This window comes from Myxocyprinus asiaticus, chromosome 4 (genome assembly GCF_019703515.2).
Source record: "Myxocyprinus asiaticus isolate MX2 ecotype Aquarium Trade chromosome 4, UBuf_Myxa_2, whole genome shotgun sequence".
NCBI classification, from domain to species: domain Eukaryota; kingdom Metazoa; phylum Chordata; class Actinopteri; order Cypriniformes; family Catostomidae; genus Myxocyprinus; species Myxocyprinus asiaticus.
The window spans coordinates 5,297,988-5,310,390 of record NC_059347.1 but is presented as its reverse complement, the minus strand read 5'-3'; the positions used below and the strand labels follow the sequence as shown (position 1 = coordinate 5,310,390).

At 46.4% G+C, this 12,403-nt stretch overlaps 1 protein-coding gene across 3 annotated transcripts in view; it reads left to right on the top strand.

Moving 5' to 3' along the window:
* The window catches only part of rgs3a (regulator of G protein signaling 3a), a 325,489-nt gene that overhangs the window by 63,478 nt on the left and 249,608 nt on the right, over positions 1–12,403 (top strand). The window contains exon 1 of one of the 3 annotated variants that reach the window (XM_051689393.1): positions 9,495–9,574. The exons of the other annotated variants lie outside the window; for them this stretch is intronic. The gene's annotated coding sequence lies outside the window, so the exon portion shown is untranslated. Of the gene's footprint in view, positions 1–9,494; positions 9,575–12,403 lie in introns of those variants that run through there. 3 annotated transcript variants of the gene reach the window in all.

Sequence of the window (12,403 nt, the reverse complement as noted above, 5' to 3'; positions counted from 1 at the left end):
CAGACCGTCAAGTGAATTAACATGTTTAGACTGCAATATGAAATAGGTGTTTCAACCATGAACTAAAATAACATGTTTAAATTGTCATTTCAAATATCGTGTTGACACTGTAAGTTGAAATGACGTTTAAAATGTAATTTGAAAGAACATGTTTCAACTATAAAATGAAATTATTTGTTTTGACTGTTCATTTAGAAAAATAAACATTTGTAGACCATTAAAAATATATATATATATATATATATATATATATATATATATATATATATATATATATATATATATTTTAACTGTAAATAGAAATAACATTGTTAGATCATTCATTAAAAAACAACATGTTTTCACTGTAATCACCACCAGATACATTTCAGTTGTGTACCCTAAAAGTAGATTTACTCCACTATGCATTTTAAACTCATTTAGACATATTATTGGAGCTTTTAAGCTCATGATCAGCTCCTCACCACAATGGTAACCCCCAAAACTCCAGCATTACATAAACTCTTTAAAATCTCAACATAACAGAACATGAAATACTTACAAATCTCCCGATTTATTCATCTGGCACAAAAACACACAAAATTGCACTTAATTTTAACATTTACTCTCCCCAACGAGTCTCATGCAAAGCATGTTGGGGAAAAAAATCCACGGTAAAATACCGAATATTTACAGTTCACTACCGTTTATATTATTGAATGTTTAAAAACTTCATATATGAGCCTTCTGGAATTACAAATATCTGTATCACTTTATCTGATGTTTTAATTTTTAATTTGTTTTTATATATAATGTTAAACACCTTAACTACAAAAGGGGTACACATAATGACTTAAAGTTCATCAAGAATGGCCTTTCCAGCAGCAATAATTAAAATAATACACATGTATAGACAGTGTACAGTGTTACTCACACAAACACAAAACACCATCCCAGTAACACGTGACACTAAAATAATGTAATAAACATTAACTAAACTACATCAAATATAGCATAGAACACCCCACTGTACATAACTGATATAAAAAATAAGAAGAAACATATCTATTTCCATAAAATATAATGAAATGTGATGGCTCACACAGGGACTTCTGGCAATGTCCAGTTATTGATGTTCACTGTGATTTTAACAATAGTTTACCATAAAAGTACATGTAATCTCTTGTTAGACATAATTTCAACATTTACCATTACTTATATTGTACTTTTACATCTAAAAACATTTTATTTTTATTTTTATTTTTTTACAATATTTTACTGTAAAATTACATGTATTGTCTTGTTAAATATAGATTTTTATTTTTTTACTGTATATGTTAAGGTAACCTGTTGTAGGGCTTTACTGGTTGTTTAGGTCAGTGTTACTATCAGAAATAATTAACAATTATTTCTTTAGTTATTAATTAATATTTAAATTAATTAATTGAATCTAACTCATTAAAACCTCATATGGGGCTCCAGTAAATGTAGTGTGCTTCGTTTAGGAGCAAGTTTGGTTATTAGCAATAATGAATAATTATCAAAGATAATTATTAATTATTAAAATCAATAGAACATTGATGAGAATCAATGTTAGCTTTTTTTTTTTTAATCCTTTAAATTAACAATTATCAAAGATAATTGTTAATTGTTAACATCGATGAAACATTAATTAAAATTAACACTAGCTTATTGATCATTCAAATTCAACAATCATCAAAGATAATTATCAATTATCAAAAATCAACAGAATATTAAATAGGATTAACATTGACGGGGCACCACCCTGGAATCAGGGACTAATAACCAGATAGTAAAACAGTCTCAATATTAGATTGTTTTCTTAGGAAAATCGACATCCGAAGAATATCGATTTTCGGGAAAAAAAACAATGAATGAAGGTTTGAATCTAAGCACTGACATCCCATCAGCATGACACAGGCATATGCAAACAAACCAAAACACTTCTCTTTGTAATATAAACAAAGTTTATTTATGCAGTAATATCAATTAATAATTAATACAATGCAGTCAATAAACTTCCGACTTACAACTACAAACTAAACAGTGATATGATTAGATATGGAAATAAAAATAATCCTATAACACATTAGGTGTGTGTGTGACAGTGTGTGTGTGTGTGTGTAAGGAGGGACGCGCACAAAATGGCGGACGTGACTCTCGTGGAGAGTATGTCACGCGAGACTTCCGGCCAGGGAATATGACCGCAAATGGGGGCGGCAAGAAACCAGTCAATGGCGTCTACCAGTTACCGCGTGTATCCGCTTGTACGATAGCTTAGGGACAAAGCTGGGCTTTAGCATTAAGCTATCTAGGAGCCAAAAATGTGTGCCAGAATGTTTGTGAGGGGTCGCGTGCGTGTGTGTGTGTGTGGTTAGTACAAGAGAGAGAGAGAAGTGACGGCCCTAAAGCCGATTTCGCGATCGTGGGAGAGAAAGCAGCTGTTAGTTCATCGCTCAGAGACGCGGTGGATGGCTCGTAAACAGTCCCGCGTACTTTGACTCTTTAATGGATGAACTCAGTTTACCTGTCTCACCCGCGATGGCGAAATTGCACAACAGTCCAATTTGGTTGGACCACAGTACAGCAAAACAAATTTGTGATAATTAATACCCTGAGTATTAATAATGAGCGGACATGGCGGTCCATAAACTGTACAAGCAAAAACCTTGAAACACAAGAATAACACACTATAATATTCTATCTCTGCCCAGACGTAAACCTCTTACTTGAATTGCATGAGGACACAGGTAGAATGTGTTTTCCTCCGTCCTTTAACTCTGACCTGGTTCCTTGAGGCTCGGGTGATGACGGGAGTCTGTTTCCTCCCTCTGTCGGCGGGCGGTATGGCTGTTGATTCTCGGCGGGCTGGCGGAGAACTCAGAAATGTTGACTTGATTGAAGATGGAAGAGAAATCTTTAATCTCTTCACTTCTGTAGGCAAACGGATGAAGATGCAGATTGCTTGGCGGTCTCCTTCGGATCCGTTAGAGTGTTCGGTTGAACACAGAGTAATCTCAACTCGTCCAGCGAGATGGAGATTGTATGGCCACAGTTTCGAGTCGGACATTACTTCCTTGTGCCACGAGGTTGCACCTGAGAGCAGCGATGAGCTGCGTCTGTACCCGGTGAACAAAGTTGCTGGAAGCAAATCCCAGAAGCATTTCAGAGGTATTTCATCTCCTGATGATGTCATGTTTGAGGGACGTTCTGTTGTGTGCCTCATCCAATAGGAGTTGAGAGTTCGATCCTTTAGTGAGCAAGGCTTCATGGGATTTGTAGTCTGTTTTGGACTGTTTGATTTTGGCGCGATTTTTATCAGTATAATTTACGACTTGGAATGTGGGGGCCTGAGTTAGGTTTTTACGACTGTGTTAGGCCTGCCTTTGTCTTCTATCTGAATACATGAGGCCCAACACTGTCAATTAAAGTTATTTATTTTTACTGTAGCATTTTTTACATTATTTTTCTGTTAAATTACAGAATTTTTTTACAGTTATAGAAATCCCAACATAAATGGATTTAGTAAACTTACATTTTACATTTCTACAGTAAGTGTTTTTCACTAAGTGAAAATATGTTTGCTTTCATTTTAAAGAAGTAAACTAAACGAGCAGCAAAAATCAATTTTACTTTGGAGTTTACTAAACTCCAGATTAATTTTGACACTCAAAATTATTTGTTGAGTTTCTTCATGATTATAAGTACAGCATAAACTAAATATCTTGTGTCACAAATGTTGCATCAAATAAAGTTCAAATCATAACTTTATAAGTAAAATATATATTTGTTTTTCAATTAGCTATATTTGCTGAAAATGTCAATTTGGTGTGAATAAATATATTTTTATGGGAATTTAACACTTTTATTAAAAATGTGAAATTAATGTTAAATTATACTGTATTTTCTCTGTAAAAAATATATATGGAAGAACCGAGTAGCGAATAGCACTGGTACACTCTGCTTTTGATACATTTGCTGTTTGATATTGCTTGACATAAAATGGCAGTGGACAAACGGAGAGAGAGAGAGGGAGAGTTGGCCAACTCTGTAGTCGCACCATTGTGACCTATAACAAAATGTATTCGCACCGGCAGGAAAAACGGTCACAAAATGACTTGGACTCGAAATCAGAGAGTTGTAAAAAATATTCAAGTCAAGTCTCAAGTCAATTGTTTACGAGCTGAATTGCGAGTCATTTTTTGCGATTTAAGTGCGACTTGAGTTTCCATCTCTGGATCAGACCAAAATGTAACTCCTTTTTCACTAAAAATCTGGACAGCAGTCTTCTTGGTGATGGTGATTTCAGCTCGACTGCACTTCCTATAGCGCCATCTAGCGCTCTGCACATGCGTCAAGCACTAGGAAGTGTAATTTAGCTTGGAATCATGATCGTGCCTAGAGAGGAAAGATGTAGAGTTATATTTTGGTCTGTTCTCACCCAAAACTGATTGGATCTTTTCAGAAGATCCAGAAGAGTTTGGATTACTTTTGTGCTGGCCTTAGGTGATATTTGGACCTTCAGAGTTCTGGCCACCATTCACTTGCACTGTCTGGACCTACAAAGCTGAAACATTCTTCTAAAAATCTTAATTTATGTTCTGCAGAAGAAAGAAAGTCATACACCTCTGGGATGGCAGTAGAGTACATAAATGATGAGAGAATTTTCATTTTTGGGTGAACTGTCCCTTTAACTCTATCCGTGGATGGCTCTGCTTCGGGGTTTCAAACAAACTAAGAAATCTTGGAGTTATATTTTATGCAAATTTGATTCACACATGCAGAATACTGTTAAAACATCCTTCTCTTCATATCAGAAATATTTCAGGATTACGCCCTTATAAAGAGGAGGCGAGAAGCAGTTTTCCTGGTTCAGGTAAGGGTTTATTTTCTCTCTCTCTGCAGCACAAATTACAGTCTCCCAGTCTTTGCGTTATGCACAAAGTTAATCATCAATCACACACCGCTTCACAAAAATAAACTCTCATCATTTGTAATAAAAAAACTCTGCTTCTTGCTCGGGTCTGTCGTGCCCAGGCTCTCTCTGTCTCCTATTTGCGGTGTGTCTCTATTTATGCCGCTCTCCCCGTGCTCACTGAAATTAGAAACAGGTGTTATACATAATTTAGCTCAGGTGTAAGCGCCCTTACCGCTTTTTCTCTCTCCGGAGAGATGCTTGACCACGCCCCCGCTGCCACATATCCCCACCGCCCGACTCAGGCCGGGGCGACATCCGGCCTGCCTACCACTCCCCCCCCATTCCTGGAAAGGAAGTCGGCGACAGCCATCTGCGCCCCCGGTCTGTGGACCACCTTGAACTTAAACGGCTGAAGAGCCAGATACCAACGGGTGACTCGGGCGTTAGTATTAGGTGGAGCCACTGGAGTGGGGCGTGATCCGAGCAGAGGGTGAAGGCCCGCCCCAACAGGTAGTATCGGAGAGTGAGGACCGCTCACTTGATGGCGAGACACTCCTTCTCCACGGTGCTGTACTTAGTTTCCCTTAACGAGAGCTTACGGCTAATGTACAGCACCGGGCGCTCCTCCCCCACCACCACCTGCGAGAGTACGGCCCCCAGTCCCCTGTCTGAAGCATCTGTCTGTAAAACAAAAGGGAGAGAGAAGTCAGGTGAATGTAACAGCGGCCCCCCGCAAAGTGCGGCTTTAACTTGCGTGAACGCCTGTTGACACTGCTCCGTCCACTGGACCGGGTCTGGAGCTCCCTTTTTAGTGAGATCAGTCAGCGGGCTGGTGACGTCCGAATAGTTAGGCACAAACCTCCTATAGTAGCCAGCCAGCCCCAGGAACTGCCTCACCCCCTTTTTGGTCTTGGGTCTCGGGCAGGTCGCAATCGCCGCTGTCTTGTCAATTTGGGGCCGCACCTGCCCGTGGCCCAAGTGGAACCCCAGATACCGTACCTCCACCCGCCCAATCGCACACTTCTTCGGGTTCGCTGTGAGTCCCGCTCGGCGCAGCGATCTCAGAACCGCCCTCAGATGTTGCATATGCCGCTGCCAATCATTGCTATAAATGATGATGTCATCTAAATAGGCAGCGGCGTAAGCTGAATGCGGCCTGAGGATTCGGTCCATGAGACGCTGAAACATAGCCAAACAAACCGAACGGAAGTGTCACAAATTGGTGTAATCCAAACGGTGTGGAGAAGGCGGTTTTCTCACGGGAAATTGGTGTCAAGGGGATCTGCCAATAACCCTTCGTCAAATCCAATGTCGAATAAAAACGAGCAGTGCCCAACCGATCAAGCAACTCATCAACACGAGGCATTGGATATGCATCAAATTTAGACACCGCGTTGACTTTTCTATAATCCACACAGAATCGCACAGACCCGTCGCTCTTAGGCACTAGAACAACTGGGCTGGACCAATCACTGTGGGATTCTTCTATTACCCCCATATCAAGCATCGCATCCAATTCCTCCCGAACAATTTTCTTTTTGTGTTCGGGTAGTCGATAGGGGCGGCTACGTACCACCACCCCCGGCTCGGTCTCGATGTGGTGATGGATGAGGTTTGTACATCCCGGTAGAGGGGAAAACACATCTGCAAACTCCTGTTGCAACCTGGCAACCTCCGCGAGTTGGCTCGGTGAGAGGTGGTCTCCGCAAGTGACCGGGGTGAACTGTTTATGTTTTGAGCTCACCTCCGGTCCGAGCTCCGCCTTCTCGGGAACCACCGTAGCCAACGTCACCGGGACCGCCTCTCTCCACAATTTTAGGAGATTGAGGTGGTATATTTGACGTGCGTCCCCTCTATCGGATCGTTTAACCTCATAATCGAGATCTCCCACTCGTCGTGTGACCTCAAAGGGTCCTTGCCACTTGGCGAGTAATTTAGAGCTCGATGTGGGAAGCAATACAAGCACTTTATCTCCCGGTGCAAATTCCCTTAGCTGAGTTCCCCTGTCATACAGTCGGCGCTGTCGTTCTTGAGCTTGGAGCAAATTCTCCTGTGTTAATTGCCCCAAGGTGTGGAGTTTTGCTCTAAGATCAAGAACGTACTGAATTTCATTTTTACTGTTCGAAGGTCCTTCCTCCCAGGCTTCTCGCAATACATCAAGCACGCCGTGTGGGCGTCGCCCATACAGCGGCTCGAATGGGGAGAAGCCAGTGGAGGCTTGCGGGACCTCTCGTACTGCAAATAACAGGGGGTCGAGCCATTTATCCCAATTTCTAGCATCGTCGTGCACGAACTTACGAATCATGTTTTTGAGGGTTTTATTAAATCGTTCCACCAGGCCATCTGTTTGAGGATGGTATACACTGGTGCGAATCGATTTAATATTTAATAACTCGTACAGTTCGCGTAGTGTCCGTGACATAAACATTGTGCCTTGATCGGTGAGGATTTCTTTCGGAATCCCCACCCGGGAGATTATTTTGAAGAGTGCCTCCGCAACACTGCGTGCTGAGATGTTGCGAAGAGGCACTGCTTCCGGATATCGCGTTGCATAGTCCACTAGGACCAATACAAAGCGATGTCCGCGTGCTGACCGTTCTAATGGCCCGACGAGGTCCATTCCAATTCTCTCAAAGGGGACCTCGATCAAAGGGAGAGGGCGCAATGGCGCTTTTGGGGTGGCCGGTGGGTTAACCAGCTGGCATTCGCGGCATGCCGCACACCACCTGCGGACATCGCCGCCAATGCCCGGCCAATAGAAACGGGCTATTAGATGGTTCAGTGTTTTCCTTTCTCCTAGGTGACCTGCCATAGGATTATAATGAGCCGTCTGGAATACCATTTCCCGACGGCTCCTTGGAATCAAAAGTTGGGTTGTATCCTCTTTGGTTCGAGTGTCCTGTGTCACTCGATACAACCGCTCATTTATAATTGCAAAATAGGGATATGAAAGTGCGATGTCAGGCTGGAGTCGTTGACCATCGATAACTCTCACTTGGTCAAAGGCGTGTTTGAGGGTTTCGTCTCGCGACTGCTCCAAAGGGAAATCCCCCTCAGGGAATTCCCTGAGAAGGGGAGGGGCCGCGGCCTCTCCCCCTCTCTCGTCATCATGACGTGGAGCTGTCGAGGACGGCCCCGGCTCCGCCTCCCCTGCCAGAGCATCGCACATCACACATCTCCCTATTCTCACACAGGACCCATCCGCACAAATTCCCTTTAATAAAGCTTTAAAATCAGGCCAATCAGTCCCCAAAATCAGCGGATGGGTGAGGCGGGAACTAACCGCAGCCTCCACTCTATGCTTTTTCCCCCGAAATTTAATTGTCAGGGTCACCACTGGATACTTGTGAATATCCCCGTGTACACACATCACCTTCACCGTTTTGGATGTGACCAATGCCTCGGGTTGAACCAGGCGTTGGTGAATAGTGGTTTGATTACACCCGGTATCCACCAACGCTTGGTGAGTACCCCCCTTGACACTTACCGGTATCCGGTACGCTCCGGCCCGGTCGGGGGCAGCCTGTGGGAGGTCAGAGACCCGCACCACCGTCCCCAGCTCCATCAGAGGGCACTGATCTCGGAAGTGGCTCGGGTCTCCGCACCTCCAGCAGGCCGGCCCAGGCGCCACGCCCGCACTTGCGTCGGCGACGCGCCCCCCCCCCTGAGGGGGAGAGCGGCGGGGTACTGGAGTAGGGGAAGGTGTCGCCTCCCACACCCGGGGAACTGGTCTCAGGGGCTGGGTTCCTCCTCGTCTGCGTGGGGCAGGAACGGGACCTGGAGAGAGAGCAGACGAGAGAGAGAGAGGGGAGGGGGGAAGAAACAGAGGGAGGAGAGAGAAGGTAGGAGGGATCTTCTGTCCTCGGGATCGCCGCCATGTGGTCCTCCGCAAGTCGGATAGCTTCCTCCAACGACGCCGGGCGGTGGCACTGGACCCACTCCGCCGTTCCTTTTGGCAGTTGAACTATGAACTGTTCCAGTACCACCTGGTCGATAATTCCCTGGACGTCGCGATCCCCCGCTAACAGCCATCTTTGGCAGGCGTCACGGAGACGCTGGGCAAAGGCAAACGGGCGGTCAGAGCTTTCCAACTTCAAGCTCCGGAAGAGTTGACGACTTTCCTCCGGAGTGCGACCAACCCGTTGCAAGATGGCTTTTTTTAGATCTCCGTAGGCCAGGAGGCTCGACGCTGGCAGTTGTTGAGCCGCGAGCTGGGCTTCCCCGGACAGTAGTGGGATCAGTCGGGCTGCCCATTGGCCGAGCGGCCAGCCCCAGATCTCGGCGGTCCGCTCAAACAAATCCAGGAAAGCCTCGGGGTCGTCCGCCGCCCCCATTTTCTGTAATGCTGGCGGGGGTAACGGCGTGGGTGTGTCCGGGGTCGCGGCTGAGGATGCCCCCTGGCTGAGGAGGCTCCAGATCGCCTGCCGGTCCTCGGCTTGAGCATGCATGAGCTCGACAAACCGGCGGTCTTGATCTTGCCGGAGCTCAAGCAGCGTTTGTTGGTGGTTCCGATGTAGGCTGGCGAGGGCTTGGAGGATCTCCGCCAACTGGGAGGACTCTACGGGACGACCTCCATCCATCTTCGACCCAAAACTTCAGTTCCCGGGTTTCGGTACCAGTGTAAAGAGGAGGCGAGAAGCAGTTTTCCTGGTTCAGGTAAGGGTTTATTTTCTCTCTCTCTGCAGCACAAATTACAGTCTCCCAGTCTTTGCGTTATGCACAAAGTTAATCATCAATCACACACCGCTTCACAAAAATAAACTCTCATCATTTGTAATAAAAAAACTCTTTGCTTCTTGCTCGGGTCTGTCGTGCCCAGGCTCTCTCTGTCTCCTATTTGCGGTGTGTCTCTATTTATGCCGCTCTCCCCGTGCTCACTGAAATTAGAGACAGGTGTTATACATAATTTAGCTCAGGTGTAAGCGCCCTTACCGCTTTTTCTCTCTCCGGAGAGATGCTTGACCACGCCCCCGCTGCCACAGCCCTATATTATCATTCTGTGGCTGAGATGCTTATGGAGCTAAATTCATGACTGAGGTCTTTGAAGCATAAAATCATGGTGAATTGCTCTAATCAGAAAAAAAAAATGCATTGTATTATTAGGGTTGTAAATCGGACGTTTCATCACGATACGATCTTATATAGGTTCTCTTGGCCTACGATCTGATATTTGCCGATACTTCAAAGTCTGCCGCGATACGATTTCGATTTGATTCGATTCAGGTCCCTGTGATCAATATTCCGATATTATGTGCTTATTTTACACAATCAATTAATTTTTTTTTGCCCTCAAATGCAACCAAAATATAATTTGAATATTTTACTGAAGTCTCTGAAAAGTGCAAATTTAGGATCCACATTGGGACATTCACAACAAAATAAGGTACTTCAGATGTTGAAAAAAATAATGTCACACACAAGTGATCATCAGTTGTTTGATTACAGCTTGTTTTTCAGTTTAATCCAATTCAATGTACTTACATACCCATGACTTGTTTCCAACTATCCGTGCTATCCGCGGTTCCCTATCTGTCACTCACTCGACATTGTGTTGATGTAGTGACACTAGGGGTCGCTCTTAGGAGCCCCAAACACCTCTGATCTTTGAGAAAAGGCCAATGGGAATTGGTGAGTGGAATTTGCATGCCACTCCCCCGGATGTACGGGTATAAAAGGAGCTGGCTCGCAACCACTCATTCAGATTTGTTCTTCGGACCCGAGCCGTGTTGAGCATTGAGTTCCACTGCCGTTCCATTCACCTCGCAGACAAGAAGTGTATGCTGTTGGATATACGGTGCATTTCAGCGGCTCCCCCTCATGCAGGACTAGTGCAGAGTATGCCCCTGGGCGCTTCGACAACTGAGAGAGTATAATCTAACAAAAAAAGAGTATATTTTCCTCTAAAAGAGTGCGCACTGACGGAGAACGTCTTTTTAAAGATGCTTTTCCATCTGTGTGTAGTTCCTGGATGCGGTCGCTATCCGCCTCTGACGGCCACGATTGCTATCTCACCTGTCTGGGCCGTAGTCACATTGAGGCAGCATTCGTGGATGGTTCATGTTCTCACTGCGAGAACATGACCATGGCAATGTTGCGGTTGCGGCTTTCCTTCTTCCAGGGGAAGGCCACTCCAGCCGCTCCCGGCCCCAGTCCTTCTACCTACGGGTACGAGGCCAGGATGGTTAGCGCTGGGGGCGATTTGGGGACCCCAAAGGGAGTGGTTCTGCCGGGTAATCCTCCACAGACCTCCCATTCCCCAGTATGCTCGTTTGGCCTGGTCGAGTTCTGGGATGAGACAGGCAGCTCGTCTCAGGGTTTAATGTCTCGTTCGGGGCTCAAGAGCAGGATGAGCTCTCGATCGCAGCATCGGAGAGTGGGTTGGCACAGTCGAATGCAGAGGACTCAACTTGTTTCCCACCTTCGGGTGTGGTCGCCCAGTCTGAGGCCCGACATGGAGCTGACGGCCACGCTTGCCCAGGCTTTCGCGAGTGTCGGGCTGGAGTGGAACCCTCCACCTTGCCCCAAGACCTCACGGCTTGATGACTGGTTCCTGGGTTCGGAGTACTGCTCATGGCCGCACCCCCACCCCAGTTCCATTCTTCCTGGAGGTGCACGAGGAACTCACAAAGTCAAAGCGGGCACCTTTTACTGCCTGGATCTGACTTCTGGGTCCCTCCACTCTCACTACCCTCGATGGTGGGGTGGCCAGGGGGTATAAGGAGATTCCTCAGGTGGATAAGGCGGTTGCGGTGCACTTGTGCCCGCAAAACACCACCACCTGGCGGAATTGCCCGAGACTCCCGTACAGGGCCTGTAAGTCCATGTTGTCTCTGGCGGCCAGGGCTTACAGTGCCGATGGACAGGCTGCCTCCGCCCTGCATACCATGGTCCTCCTGCAAGTACACCAGGCCAAGGCATTGTAAGAGCTGCACGTGGATAGTCCTGACCCGGGAGTGATGCAGGAGCTGCGCTCGGCGACCGACCTCGCCCTACGGGCAACGAAGGTCACGGCGCGGGCTCTCGGGCAGTCGATATCCACCTTGGTGGTCCAGGAGCGCCACCTATGGCTTAACCTGGCTGAGATGAAGGACGCCAACAAGGTCCGCTTTCTCGATGCCCCCATCTACCAGATCGGCCTATTCGGCGACACCGTTGAGGACTTTGCCCAGCAGTTCTCAGCCATGAAGATGCAGATGGAGGCCATCCAACACATCCTGCCCTGGCGCGGTTCAAGGTCCCGCACCCTGTCTGCTCATAGCTGAGGGCCTCCCCCTGTGGCTGAAACTCTGCCACAGCGAACAGTAGTCCCACTGAAACAGTTTCAGATACTCCTGGGGCATATGGCGTCCTCGGCGGTGGTCATGCCACTCGGGTTAATGCATATGAGACCGCTCCAGTACTGGCTTCAGACTCGAATCCCGAGATGGGCATGGCGACACGGCACGCATCGCGTGGCCATCACGCTGATCTGCCGCCACATGCTCA